The sequence below is a fragment of the Eleutherodactylus coqui genome, chromosome 3, assembly GCF_035609145.1.
Source record: "Eleutherodactylus coqui strain aEleCoq1 chromosome 3, aEleCoq1.hap1, whole genome shotgun sequence".
In the NCBI taxonomy this organism is placed as follows: domain Eukaryota; kingdom Metazoa; phylum Chordata; class Amphibia; order Anura; family Eleutherodactylidae; genus Eleutherodactylus; species Eleutherodactylus coqui.
This window is the reverse complement of record NC_089839.1, coordinates 204,936,788-204,949,737: the sequence shown is the minus strand read 5'-3', so window position 1 is coordinate 204,949,737 and position 12,950 is coordinate 204,936,788. Positions and strand designations below refer to the sequence as shown.

At 44.9% G+C, this 12,950-nt stretch overlaps 1 protein-coding gene across 1 annotated transcript in view; it reads right to left on the bottom strand.

The window, feature by feature from the left end:
• Positions 1-735, bottom strand: part of DAG1 (dystroglycan 1) — a 41,587-nt gene extending 40,852 nt beyond the window's left edge. Inside the window, exon 1 of the mRNA XM_066596830.1 lies at positions 713-735. The gene's annotated coding sequence lies outside the window, so the exon portion shown is untranslated. The remainder of the gene's footprint in view (positions 1-712) is intronic.
• Between the last annotated feature and the right edge of the window lie 12,215 nt (positions 736-12,950).

Genomic DNA, 12,950 nt, shown 5'->3' with positions numbered 1-12,950 from the left:
TCACCTGCCGACACCTGAGAATCCACCTCCCTGTACAATTTAGAGTGCGACTTCTCAAGAAGACCACCTCTCTGAGAAGACCATTTCCCTATGCAGGAGACCACCTCTCTGGGAAGACACCTGTTTGAAAATACCACCTCTCTTAGAAGACCATGCCCTTATCCCGAAGTCTACCTCTCTATGAAAACCACCCCCTTATCCAGAAGACCACCTCTTTGAGAAAACCACTTCTCTGCGAAGACCACTCCCTTATCTAGAAGACCACCTCTCTAAGACCACTCCCTATTCAGAAGACCACTTCTCTGAGAAGCCGATCCCTTGTCAAGAAGAACTCCTCTTTGAGAAGACCACCGCTTGTTCAGAACACCACCTCTCTGAGAAGACCATCCCTGACCCAGAAGTTCTCCTTCTTTGAGAAAAGGCACCTCTCTGAGAAGATCACCTCTTATCCAGAAGGCCACCACTCTGAGAAGACCCCTATATCCTGATCAGGTTTCCTGTGACACATTTTCACTTCCACAACGCATTATACACGCTGGCCGCCTTGCTTGAGAAGACCATCCCTTAATAGACCATTTTCAATGCAATTTTGGGTGTTCATCTCTACGAGATTTCACTGTATGGTATGGTGCTGATGCCGCCGGGGGCGATGTCTTTGTGGTCAGTGGTTGCTATGAATGGAGGTGGCACAGTGATGGAGGCTGCACGATACCTTTCATGTCTCTGAGCTTCATTCCCAGGGACGAGGCGTCAGGTCCGACTAGAATCCATGGAGAAGGATGCAAAGACGCAATCAAAGATCCGTGTTGTTCTGTGAACTGCAGATCGGAGCCTCCAATCCTGGGGAGGAAAGGTGCTATTCCTGCAAGAAGCCAAACAGCCGAGGCAGCCGACCATCCCCCACCGCTGCAGCCGCCTCTCAGCCCTCCAATAGAGTGACGGCGAGTGAGACTGTCACATGGTGAACTTCAATGGATCCCAAATATCAGCCCTGGCTGCACTGTCGCCCGGTGACCTGCCGAGAAATAAGACGGCACAATGAATAAAGAGGAGGAGGGGCGGATGGAAGACTGGCAAGAGTTAATTCAGATTTCCCAGCTCAATTCTGGGAGACGATTCCTTGTGAAGAGCCAGGAAAAACTGTGTGGACGTGATCGTCGCCGCTGCCGGAGGCTGAACTGCGCAAATTACAGGCAAGAATGAGTTGTCAGAGAGTAAATGCTGTGAACAATTCATCCACCGTACAGCGGAAACCGTGCAGAAGGCCGTTTTACTGTCAGCAGAAGACCGTACTGAGGGGCTTCCTCTACTGTACAGTGGGGACCAAGCACAAAGCCGTGTTACTCCCACCACAAAATGGTACTGCAGATGATTCATCCACCCAACATTGAGGATGCCGTGCTACTTGCATTAGAAGACCCTACTGAGGACGATTTTTCTACCATATAGCGGGAACTGCGCACAAGGTTGTGGTACTCCCATCGCAAGACTGTACTGTAGATGATTCATCCACCTTATCGTGGGGACTAAGCATAAGGCCGTGTTACTCCCATCACTAGATCGCACTGTGGATGGATGATTCATCTACCGTACAGTGATAACTGCGCACACGGCTGCATTACTTCCAATACAAGACCGTACTGTAGATGATTCATCCACCATACGGTGGGGACTATACATAAAGCCGCAATACTCCCAACAAAAGACTGCACCGCAAACGATTCATACAACGTACAGGGGGGACTGTACACAAAGTTGTACTGCTCCAAACAAAAGACCGCACCGCAGATGATTCATCTACCGAACAGCGGAGACTGTGCACAAGGCCACGTTACTCCCATCACAAGACTGTACTACGGACGATTCAGCCACTGTACAACGGGATACAGTACACTGCACAACAAAAGTAGTAGAATGCATATGTATGGAAGTGATCGGACAATTGCAGCTTCATATCCTTTTTAGGACTAATACATTAAAAAAAAAATTTTAAATTAGAAAAATTGGGATTTTCACAAGAAAACATGTATTATGGAAAAAAAACAACAACAAAAAAACCCACAAAATCTGTATCACCGTGTTTGTAACCACCAAGATGACAGAATTGTGTATTGTTTTCCATTTCCCCCAAAAACCAATTCAGCCCTCACGTACTTCCCCACATTATAAAGTGACATACCAGTAAAACTGCAAAGAAAAAAGAAACCTCTACAAAAAAAATCGCGAACATCTGAAGCATTGGTTTCCAATGTATTCATTTAGAAGATACATAGTACATAAGCGCGTGATTTCAGCGACCGAAATTCTGCAGAAAAATAGAGTCCTTGCCCTATCTTTGGACCAAACAAAGCTGAAGACTCCATAGACTCCTATGGGAGCCGTCAGAAAAGGGAGGGGGAAGGAGTTTAGCAGCGGCTAGCACTGCTAAACACTGACAAGTGCCTCTATTGAGGCATTTAAAAGTGATTACTACCGTGTTTCCCCGATAGTAAGACACCCCCGATTGTAAGACGTATCGGGGGTTTCAGGGGGGTCGGCTAATATAAGCCGTACCCCAAAAGTAAGACATATGTCTTACTTTCGGGGAAACACGGGGGTATTGCCGCCTCCCTCTCATCTAGCTGCGCGCCGCCTCCTGCCCACGTCCGCACCGTCCCCCTCTCCATACGTCGCCGCGTCTGCCACCTCCCTCTGATCTTAGGCCTCATGTCCACGGGGAAAATCAGGCCCGCTACGGATTCTACATGTAGAATCCGTAGCGGGTCCCTCCTGCCCCGCGGACATGAGCGCTGAAAATAAGAATTTAAAAGAATTTACCTATCCGTAGCGGGCGGGGAAGGTCTGCTCTTCCTCACGGCCGGATCTTCTTTTTCGGCCGGCGGATGAATTCGTCACGCCGGCGGCACGTCGCCGGCACGTCGCCGACGTGCTGCGCGCATGCGCCGGGCACATCCGCCGAGCCGAAGCAAGAAAGATCCGGCCGTGAGGAAGAGAAGACCTTCCCGGTCCGCTCCGGATGGGTAAATTCTTTTAAATTCCTATTTTAGGTCTCCCGCGGATCCGGACGGCTTCCATAGGCTTCAATAGAAGCCCGCGGGAGCCGTCCCCGCGGGAGACCCGCACGAAAATGGAGCATGGTCCAGATTTTTTCATGCTCCATTTTAAAAAAAATCCCTTTTATTGACCATCCGCGGGTATTTATCTACCCACGGGTGGTCAATGCATCCCTATGGGATTTTTTTCCAATATAAGACATACCCCGAAAGTAAGACATAGTGGGGCTTTTGGGGATAAAAAGAAAGTAAGACACTGTCTTACTTTCGGGGAAACACGGTAGTAGTTCTGCCAACCGAGGGATTTTGGTGTAGTGCAGGGACATTAGCTGCGACTTGGTTGTGGCTATTTTTCGTTCATACAATTTTATAGTGTGAGCTACAGAGCATAAAACCGCAACGCATCCCCAGATATTGGAAGCCTCCATATATACCTACTACCCTTGAATGGATCCAGGAATTAAATGAGATCATGACAATGGAAGGGTCAATGTCTGAGGATTCAGACTCCCCGGAGAAATTTATTGCAATATGGAGCCCTTTGAATAGTGTTTCAAAACACTGCTGATTTTTAGGTCTTGTTAAACTAACAAGGCAGTGTTAGGATAGGCAGTGGGGATACCTCACGGTACCTCCAAATTCCATCCTCTGACATGTGTCTGTTATTTTTTTTATTTAAAAAATTAATTTTTCTTTCACTTATCCGACAACCTGGAGCTGTCATGGGGGGCGCAGACAGCCTCCCACGGTCACGCGATCGCAGAAGCAGGGGAGGGCCCGGGAAATTTAGAATTTCCTTGCTCCTGGCTACTAAAGGTAGCTAGTTACGTGATCGCCATTATCCAATGTATAACAGCGATCACGTAAAAGTTAAGACAGTTGAAGTTTGATGCTCTGTTCGGTTTGGGCCTCGTTGAGCATACAGACAGAAGATTGGGGCCACAATGGGTATATTTCTGAACATGGGACAAACAGGGGAATCAATTTTGGGGTAAAAGTCTTCATTCATGTATGTGCTGTTAAAAAAAACTGTTTATAAAATGACACAATTGCCAAAAGAATTAAAATCATATTTTTTTCCTTCTGCTTTGCTTAGATTCAGTCAAAAACTGTGGGGTCAGAATACACAGTACACACCTAGATGAATTAAGGGGTCTTGTGTTCAAAATTGGGTCATTTGTAGGGGTTCCCTGTCATTTTGACCTCTCAAGGGCTCTACAAGTGTGCTATGGCAGGGGTCCCCAACTCCAGTCCTCAGGGACCACCAACAGGTCATGTTTTCAGGATATCCTATGGTAAGAACACCTGTGGCAATGTCTGAGGCACTGACAATTACATCACCTGTGTAATACTGAGGAAATCCTGAAAACATGACCTGTTGGCGGTCCCTGAGGACTCGAGTTGGGGAACACTGTGCAATGGGGCCTAAATCACCTTCAAGCAAAATGTCTGTTCTGAAAGCCACTGGCTGTTCCTTTCGGTTTGGGCCCCATTGTGCATACAGACATAAGATTAGGGCCACAATGGCTATGCTTCTGAACACTGGCCAAACAGAGGTATCCATTTTGGGGTGCAAATCCTCACTTTTATGTGCATTATAGAAAAAAAACTGTCTTTAAAATTATATATTTGCAAAAATATGAAATTTTATTTTTTCTCCTCTAAATTATATTAACTCCTGAAAAGAAACTGTGGGGTCAAAATACTCACGACCCCCCTGAGTGAATACATTAAGATATGTATTTTTTTAAATGGGGTCATTTGTGGCGGTATCTATCATTCTGACACCTATGAGCCTTTGCCATCTTGGCTTGGTGTAGGAAAACAAAGTGTTCTTTAGGGCTCTTTCACATGAGCGTATTTTTCCTCAGTATTTTGTGAGCCAAAACCAGGAGTGGAACGTACAGAGAGAAAGTATATTTCTTCCGCATTTTGGACCCGCTCCTGGTTTTGGCTCACAAAATACTGAGGAAAAATACGCCCGTGTGAATAAGCCCTTAAAAAGTTGATAACTTAATGTTAAATTTGTACGTCTCCTAAATGGTTAAAAAAAAGCTTACATTTTTCAAATGTGCGTCCAGAATAAAATAAACATTATATGTGTTTATATAATATTTATTTAATATATATGCCTCAACAAAAATTTGTACAGTATGTTTGCACATGTTTGAGATTTTGCAGTTCAAAATGTGAAAAATTAACTTTTTTTTTAACATTTTCCCAATTTTGGCATTTTTAATAAATGTACACAAATTCTATTAGTCTATTTGTACCACCTAAATGAAGTACAATATATGGGGAAAAACAATGTCAGAATTACTTGGATATGCAAAACCTTTATGGAGTTATTCTATGTTAAATTGCACATGTCAGATTTCCAAAATTTGGCCTGGTCATTAGGCCGCAAACAGACTTGGTCATTAAGGGGTTAGCACAAATGCTAAGTTATCTCTCTAATTATAACTACAGTAAAACCGATCCGTTTTTTTTTCCAAAAATAGTAGAACATAGAAATCTGTATAAATTGCTGTAATAATACAGAACGGCAGAATAAAGGGAGCATGTCATTTTTGTCACATTACGAACACTGTAAAGGAATATAGTGCACCGTGTCACAAGAAAATAATTTCAGATGCACTTGGATAAGTAATAGGATTCCAAAGTTATGACCATGGTAAGTGACACGTGTCAGATACAAATAATGGGGCTGCATCAGGAAGGGGTTAAAGTGTATTTATTGAGCAAAAGTAGTAAAAAAGGTGCCCGATCCAGCACAGTCCTTACGGGGTTAAGACGGAAGAATGTAGTGAAAAGCTAAGATCTAGACATGTGGATTACATTATATGTATACAGTATGCGTCCGCCTCCAGCACATAATGTATGTATGTAGATCCCGCCAGACTAGTGGAGATATGTAGGGGCTCAGCGATGCTCCTCACCTCCTCCTGGCAAGCATCTTTATTATTTCACTAGTGATGCTTCATTATCATAAGACAGTGTGCACCTGCCGAACAAGACCAGAGAACGAAGAGAAATAGCATGAAGGGGAGGGAAATCTGAGCCCTCGATATAAAAAGCATGAGCCACTACAAAGTGGAGACCTCCAAACTGTAGCAGGAAGGAGGGGACATGGCTGACAGGAGTAACATGCAGAGGGACAAGGGCATACGTGGCAGCTGCTGCATTAATGTAGTCTTGGAAGTGCACCCTCTGGCTGTTATATATTGGGGAGGAAGGAATACGGATGGCAGGAGTATTGAACATAGGGATAAGTGCAGAGGTGGTAGCTGCTGCAGTAATGTAGTCCTCGCACTGGAGCGAGGTGAAGGGGACATGGATGACAGGAGTAGTAATGTAGTCCTGGCACTTGAGTCTCTAGCTGTAGATATCAGGATAGTCTCTTCCATGGGAGCAGGAAGGTTTCTGGCTCCATCTGTGCATCTTCTGAGCAGCATCTGATTCCTCACAAATACCCATACACTGCACAGCTGTCACCTCACCCCAGAGAGGAGGGAGGCGCGAGGCTGGAGGTGCAGCCGCCTCATCTGACCAAGAATTGCAGCCAAAGCTTCACCCCAGGAGGATGATCCCTGGAGCACAGTGCTGACCCAACCGCCAGAGTAGTCCAATCACAATCACCTGTATGACACATCAACCAGAAGTGGCACTCTTCAGAATATATATAAATATATAAACAGTGTATATATATATATATATATATATATATATATATATATATATGCACTGAGCAATTACTACATTAGGAACACCTACTCAATAACAGGCTGGTTCACCTTTCTGGGCGATCACAGCTCTCAGATTTCAGGGAACAGATTCCACAAGGCGGTGCACACCCTCCATCCTCTACTCGCCCCATGCCCGCAGCAGCAGCTCCGTCAGTTGGCACACATTTTGTGGATAAATGGGAGCAGATCTCACAGGCCTTTGCAGCAGATCTCAAACTTGTTCAATAGGGTTACAGTCCGGTGAGGTTGAGGGCCAGGGTAGTGTGGAGAGTCCATTGTTGTGTTCCTCCAACCATTCCCTAGGGATCCGAGATCAATGACACGGAGCGTTGTTCTGTTAAAAGATGGCACTGTGGTCGGGGAAGACTTCCTGAAGATATGGATGCAGACGGTCAGCTAACAGGTCCCTGTAGTGTTCATCATTCAAGGATTGTGTTCTGATGACCAACGGTCCTACACCAGGAAACTGCTCCCCAGACCATGACACCGCCACCACCGGCCTGCTGAACCGCAGTGGTGCACCTGTGGGATACGGCTTCATGTTGTTTATATCAGATGTGGCCCCGGACATCCATATTATTCACCAGGAAACGGGACTCGCCACTCCAGACGACCTTCTGCCATGTGTCCAAGGTCCATTAACGTCTTTCCTCGGCCCATGTGAGGTGTTGTTGACAATGACGTGGGTTTATCAGCGACACCCTTGTCGGTCATCGGCTATTGAACCCCAGCCGATGCGAGGTATGCCGTGTGGTCATTGGGGAACTTAGTCTAACCTCCCCGCTTCAATACTAGCTGTGCCACATGACATTGGTATCTAGAATTAAGCACACATGTCTGCCACGATGTGATCTTCTGTCGCATGTCTGTCCATGCTTCAACCAAGTTTGCAATTCAGTAAGTTAACAAGTGTGACTGTTTCAGAAATTCTGGCAGCACAACTCTGGCCACCAACAATCTGCCTGCAGTCAAAGTCATTCAAGTCACTGTGTTTACCCATGACTGACAAACGTTACCTTCTACTGCGCAGAGCTCAGCATATCATCAGTGATTAGATTGTGACGCGGCTTTCATGTGGTACAACGTTACTGATCATATTATGTCCCGCGCCACGGTTCCTAATGCAGTGTGTGTATAATATATATATATATATCAATAGCTATATGGACATGGCACATCACCACTTCAATATATATATACATATAAATATATAACAGGAGGAGTGGTACTGTGCCATGTCCATATAGTTACTGATAGTTCTCCGAAAGTCTGTATATGTGTATCCTGCAGGTTGTAGGCAACTATATCACTTCATTAGTCACCATTTGCATCTCATTATGGTGGGCTGTGCTATTAATAACCTGATATAATGTGGTTTCTCTGATTGTTGCGGTATTGCTGTAATATGACTCTCCATCGCGCGCTGGCATTTACTGTGGCGCTGTTCATGTCCCAGAGCTGAGTGTTGATGTACAGCGTCCTGTCCTTCCTCCATGCCTATCTCTGCTCCAGATCTTTTCTGTTCAATAATAACTGCACTACAACTCCCAGGTTTCTCTGTCTGGTTGGGAAGAGCAATGTGTGAGGTTGCGATGTGAGAATGGTGATAATTGCGCTGCACGATACTTTGTCTTCCTGCCTCTGTCACCGCATTCAGCAGCTTGTGACGGCGCCACAGTGTGCAGAGTGAGCCCTTCCCACGGCTGTGGAGGCAAGGGATAATCTGCAGTTAATGATGCGTCACTTTAATTACAAGCTAATTAATCATTAACAATTCTTCACTTTCCCCACAGCCATCACATGAGCCAAGGTGAAGGAGCTGAATGTTAGAAGAGACAGGTCACATAAACGGGCGGAAAAAGAAGTTGAAGAGACAGGCCATTAGAAGAGATGCGTCATGTGGACGGGTGGAAAAAGAAGGTGAAGGAGCTGGATGTTAGAAAAGATGGGTCACATAAACAGGCGGGAAAAGAAAGTGAAGGAGCTAACGTTAGAAGAGATGGTGAAGGAGCTGGAAGGTAAAAGAGACAGGTCATATAAACAAGCGGGAAAAGAAGGTCATGGAACCTTTAAAAAACATGGGTCATAATGATAGGTGGGAAAAGAAGGTGAAGGATTTGGATGTTGGAGGAGATGGATCACATAAGCAGGCGGGAAAAGGAGGTGAATAATCAAGACCTTAAAAGAAACGGTAATCCATAGAATAAAGATAGAAAAAACTTTCTGCGCTTCTTGGGACCGGTAAAAGACCCGCAACAACCAATAATAAGGTGAATATAACTTCATTTATTCCAAAAGACAAAACCAAAAAGTCTATATATGCAACACGTTTTGACTCATTCCTGTGTCTTTTTCAAGCATAAAGGTACAGTATATCATCACATATATTTATATCATTTCAAAACACCTACATTGGTAGTTGCTGCCGGCTGTTCAGCTGGAGCGCTGATGTCACCTTCCGAGTTGCCAAGTCGGATTAAAAGAGATGAGTCACTTAAAAAGAATGGAAAGGAAGGTGAAGAAGCCAGACTGTCAGGGCTCAAACCCATGACCTCGTGTGTTCTAGTTGGCAGCTCTCTCTGCTAGGCTATCCAGGACTTGGACAGTTCCCTTGCTGAAACCTAGCCTTGATCTGTATTTCCAAGTTACTTAGTTCTTGCCTCCTGGTCCTGCCCCTGCCCCTGTTCCTGAATGTACTTCCTATATAAACCCAGCCCTGCCACTCCCTCAGTGCGTGATTATTGAGCTCCCAGGCTATAATCAAGCTCTACTGCTGCCTGCTCCTCTGTTACTGAACTAGAGACCTCCTGCTACCGACCCGCTTGCACTTGACTACGCTTCCTGCCTCATCCTCTGTACTGCAACCATGACCATCTACTAATGACCCAGCTTCCACTTGACTATGCTTCCTGCCTCATCCTCTGTACTGCAAGGCTGCCTCCTGACTACTCTTCAGTCCGGCTCGGCTACTACACCTGGGCTCCAATCCAGCGCTGTTAAGACTTTACAAAATAATCACGCCCCAAAAATGGAGTCCATAGTGGCCACGCTCAGAAATAAGTCACAGAACTTCAGGAATGTGTGCCTTCTACCTAGACAAGATTGTTGGTATGCAACAGGAGATCGAGGGGCTACAGAAGCAGCATTTGGAGATGCGCAACTTTGCACCAGACGTCCGCATGCCACTGCCAGCGAAATTTGTTTCTTAACCTGTTTAGGACCAGGCACTGTAAATATACGGCAAAAAAAAAATTAATGTCCCCCAGAGGCCTTACATGACGTCATGGGGAACATAGATAGTAAAAAACATAATTACATACACAAGTAAAACAAAATTACAGAATAAAACAACAATATATACGTAAGAAAGAAAATAACCCAAAGCCGGCGCCAACCAAAACCATTGCTATAAGCGCCATGTAATCCAATACCATACATATAATATACATATCCAAACGTCCAAAACAAAATGATGAACCCGTTCCCATACTTTATTTTAGCGTAACTATACTTATTAAAAAAAATAACTAGAAATGTTAAAAAAATCTTCTTTTTAGCTTTTTACCCCCAATAAAACTAAATAACGGAAAAAAAAGTCAGTGAAAAAGATATTTAAAAAGTAGCCCTATATGTCACGAACAAGAAAAACACAGCAAAAATAATTTTGATAGTTAAAGAAAAAAATAGGGTAGTAAAACTGCCATATGGATAAAATCCCTAAAACGTGTCTGGTCCTTAAGGTACAAAACAGCATGGTCCTTAAGGGGTTAAATCCATGACGGATTTATTTCTAAATGCAGCCTACCCTGTTTACCAGTGACTGGAAAAAGGTATTCTTGATTATTATTCTCCTCACTGACGAGGTGCTTGCCTGGGTTTTGCCATACGTAGAGACCAGCAGCAATCTCCTCAACAGCCTCGGCGCCTTCATGACTGTTATGGGTCAAATCTTCGATGATCTGAATCGCTGTGCCACGGCTGAAGGGAGGTTGCATAACCTACGACAAGGGGTACGTTCTGTTGCAGAATATACAGCAGAATTTCGTCGCGGGGCAGCTGGGCAAATGACACAACATGGAATTCTGCTGCAAAAGAGCCAATTTTGCCTGGTATTATCTGAGTGGGTAAAATATGAACTTGTCAGAGTGGAGACTCCTGATAATCTGGAAGACTTCATCGAGTTATGCATCCAGATTGACCAGAAACTTTTCAAGTGACGAAGGGAGAGATTGCGGGGTTCGGGCACCAGCACCCCGTACTCTTTCAGTCAACTCATGTTTAGTCCCCACACAAGTACTAAATCTGCCCCCAAACCCATGTAGGTGGACGTCATCCACAGATCTCTCTATCACAGAAAAAGAAAGGTGCCGCGCTGATAATCTGTGCCTCTATTGTGGGAGCCCGGGACATTATTCCCTAAATTGTCCAAGCAAGCCCCAAAGGGCTCTTGCCTTGGCCCAAGCTCATGGGCAATCCAGCCATCATGAAACAAGGAAATGCCATCCAACACACCTTTGTACCAATAATTCAGAATGGTGTGGAAACCCTTCCCACGCGCCACCATTTTGTTCTACCAATTGAGATTATAAACAGGCAATCAGAAGACTCAGTGCTCAGAAATGTTAGATTCAGAAGTGGAGGGGAACTTCATGGACTTAACATTCGCTCATGTCAAGGACATTGCAACCCAATTCAAGTTCATACCAATTGATATGGATACTGTGGATGAGTCACCCTTGTCTTCAGGCCCCGTCGCACAGGAGACAATTGAACTGGAGCTCTATATGAACCCTGACCACCACGAGACAATCAGCTTGCATATGAAGATGCATTTCAGGGATAACCCTTTCATAAGTTCAGCTGGTGTTACAAGCAATTTGTAGGTCCCCAAAAGGTTAATAATGACATGCTCTTTCCCTATGTGGTGAGGGTCAGCCAGGACAGGAGAAGTCTTGGCTGACCCTCACCACACAGGCAAAGAGGATGTTTTAAACACCAGCTGAACTGATGAAGGGGTTATCATCGAAACGTGTCTTTATATGCTGATCACGTATTTTATTAAATAAAAGAGAAGTTTCCCACACCTTTGGTCACTTCCTAAATGCTTTAACCTGGAGTGTTGTGACTCCTCCAGTGCCAGCCTTTAGTCCTATTCTTTTGTTCAACGAGTGGAGACACCTTTTGGAAGGAGCCCATCATCCAGTAACGGTTCTTACTGACCATAAAAATTTAGAGTTTCTCCGCACTGCCAAGAGCTTATCTGTGAGATAAGCACGATAGGCCTTGTTTTTCTCCAGATTTAATTTCATTGTGTCCTATCGCCCTGGTTCCCAAAATGGCAAGGCAGATGCATTGTCCAGGATATGTGCAGAGTCTGAAGAGAGGGCAAATACAGACTACACAATTCTGTCACCCCCAAAATTTTTGGGCATCTTACACTCCTAACAAAGTTTAAGGGAGGATACGAAAAATACCCATTCTTGAGTTGTCCTTCTAAGGATGTGAAGCTTTTCTTTACAGAAGGGCTTTGGAGACGAGAATACCAACTGTATATTCCCTAGGCTGGTCAACTCGAAGTTCTTAAATTAGTCCGCGATTCTAAGCTGGCCGGTCACCTGGAGGTCACAAGGACTTCCGAACTTCTACTCCTTTCCTTTTGGTGGTCTGACTGCAGGAGGTATGTGAAGAAGTATGTAATCTCTTGCGAGGTATGTGCTTGGAACAAGCTCGCCTGCTGGGTTTTCTACAGCCCCTTCCAGTGCCAACCAGGCCATGGGGATCTATATCCATGGACTTTATAGTGGATCTTCCCCTTTCAAAAGGGATGATTATTGTCCTTGTGGTAATGGACCGACTTACAAAGATGGCTCACTTCATCCCCATAGAAAAAATTCCCACTGCTGAGCACACCGCGAAGTTGATGATCCGACTACACGAAATTCCGGATGATGTGGCCTTTCATTTGCAGTCTAACAGCCAGACGGAAAGAACAAATCAGACTTTGGAGCAGTATCTTCGCTGCTTTATCTCCCATCTACAGAATGACTGGCTGGATTATTTGTCAACTACAGAGTTCACTTACAATGCTCAACACAGTTCAACCGCCCAGAGCCCTTTCTATTCCAACTGCGGTACACATCCCATCCTCATT